The sequence below is a fragment of the Carlito syrichta genome, unplaced genomic scaffold (assembly GCF_000164805.1).
Source record: "Carlito syrichta isolate Samal-C Ts95f unplaced genomic scaffold, Tarsius_syrichta-2.0.1 Scaffold302355, whole genome shotgun sequence".
Lineage (NCBI taxonomy): Eukaryota > Metazoa > Chordata > Mammalia > Primates > Tarsiidae > Carlito > Carlito syrichta.
In genome coordinates, this window is record NW_007246451.1 from 377108 (window position 1) to 379490 (window position 2383).

At 47.1% G+C, this 2383-nt stretch overlaps 1 pseudogene; it reads right to left on the bottom strand.

Moving 5' to 3' along the window:
• LOC103258764 overlaps positions 1 to 2383 on the bottom strand; it is a 25666-nt pseudogene that overhangs the window by 5688 nt on the left and 17595 nt on the right.

Below are 2383 nucleotides of genomic sequence, written 5' to 3' on the forward strand. Positions count from 1 at the left end.
GAAGGTGAGGCGGAAGGATCGCCGGAGCCCAGCAGGCGAGGCAGCGGTGGCCGGGGAGCGGCCACTGCACTCCAGTCTGGGCAACCGAGTGAGACTCCAACTCAAAAAAAAAAAAGAAACCTGGTCCCCCAGCTTGCAGCCTTGTTTTCTCCTGACCAAAATGTCCTAGAGTCTTCAAGTTTTCACCATAGGCCCTGTTGGAACCTCTTTGAGCTCCGCCATTTATCTCTAGAAAAACACTGAATATAGCAAGTGGCTAGGGGCATGCTGACATCTGCTCATCAGCAGGGCAGAAACGATGGCTTCAGTTTCCTTTCTCAATTAATTTATTCCCAGGCTGCTCCCTCCCCACCTTCTAAGCCAGTTGTTATTTCAAAAAGTCAAACTAATAAAGCTGTTCTCCATTACTCATCCAGTTGCACACTTCCAGCTGCACATACCCCACAGGTCCCCTCCTCAACCTTTTCCCGTCACCTTCCTTTTCTCCCTCTGCCTCCTCTGCCTCACCCCTTTCAGAGGGAGTTCAGGGTCACTGCCCTCCCTCAAAGTTCTACAGTCTTCAGAGCTTATTCTCAGCTGGGTCAGACATCACAGTGCTGAATGCATACCTCATGCTACATTTTGCATGTACTGATATCTTCATGCCAATGTCCCGGGTATGCTTCTATCAGAGCAGCCATCTATTAAAAACTATCGTCCCAGAGAGAATTGAAAAATCTCAAGGAGACTCATATGCCATAACGCTGCTGGATTTATATCCGCATCCCAACAAGAATTATAATCTCAGATCTGGACTGACCCATAATGCCCAGGCACTGGTCTTGACTGGGTCTGGACTAGGGGCCAAGATTTTTGTGGCACAGTCCTCTGTAGTTACCTGCATAGTGGTTCCTTGGCATGCTTTGACATCCTTGGACAGTAATATATGGACGCAATTGATCAGCGGAGTGAGACGTGGGGCTCTGGAGTCAAACCCGAATTTAAGTTCTGCCTCGACATTTATTACCTACATGACCTTGGTTACTTCTCTAACCCTTAGTTCTCTACCTCTGTGATGTGAGGGGCCAGAAGAGAGTGTGTACGTAACGCCTTTAATGCAATGCCTGGTGCATGTGAGCATTCATTAAATGTTAGAAGTTGTTATAATCATACACGGATAGACATCAATATGTCAGATAAACAGTTAAAACTCACTACAGGATTTTAAATAAAAATATATAGCCTTGCTAATTTATTTTACAGTATTGCCTCTAGGACTTGCTTTAATGAATGAATTGCTAGAAAGGAGTGATTTACAAGTACCATATTGTTGGAATGCAAATAGATACTTCAAAGAGGTGAAAGTAACTTGTTTTTTTGGGTGGGATAAGCATTCTCCTTGGGATCTTGTCTACAATCTCCACTATTTTGTAAGGAGATAGTACTAAGATAAACTCCAACCCTTATCTAGGTGAAATGATCACAAAACTGTTTTCTGAGTTTTGAGTAAATGAGGTTTTTACTTGACAGAAAAGGAGCCAGGCCCAAATGGAATGCCCTCATTTCAGAAGCATGAGGAAAAATTGTCAGTCTTGAGGTTTTTCCTTTGACACATCCTTTATTCTAATGCTGCACAATATTGAGTAAAGGCCAACACACTGCACAGATACAGTAAATCTCCAATTATCATGTGGGGATCATTCAAGGCAGAGAAGATATCTAAGCAGCACTGTGTTTGTTGCATTTCCTTCTGTCTGCTTCCCAATACACACACATGCACACACACACCCAGTTCACACAGACACTCCTCCCAAAGACACATACTCACACACATTCACTCACAGATACACAGTCTCTCTCTTTCTCTCACACTTACTCCACCTTGCCCAAAGCAAGCAAAGCCCAGAACTGTCTATTCTGGTGGTTACAGAAATATAGAGTGATCCTCCAAAAAGCACCCTTTGTTCCCTTTCTCCCCTCCCTGTAGGTTTCCCTTTCCTGAACAGCATGCGGGGCGGGGCAGGAAGGGGGGGGTGGAGAAGGAATCCTGGTATGTACCCGCGGCCCAGCAGTGCAGGCTGTGAGAAGCAGAAGGCTCCTGCTCCCCGGTGCTGGCATCTCTCTTGCCATTTTACTGAAACTTTGGGGTGTTTTTCTCTCCGCAGCACCCACGCTCCCCTCTCTTTCTGCCAAAGCGCCTCGTTGTGACAGCGTGAGAGGCTGGCGGGCTGGGGGAGGGAAGTGCAGCTAGGTAGCCTGGGGCTGAGCTACAGCTCCCCCTCCAGGAGCAAGAGAGGGCAGAGATCAGGCTAGGACAAATCCTAGAAGCCCCACTAGCGCTGACCCGCCCACATACCCAGAGCATCTGCGCACCCCCCTCCACGCTCGTCCATGTGGATACACA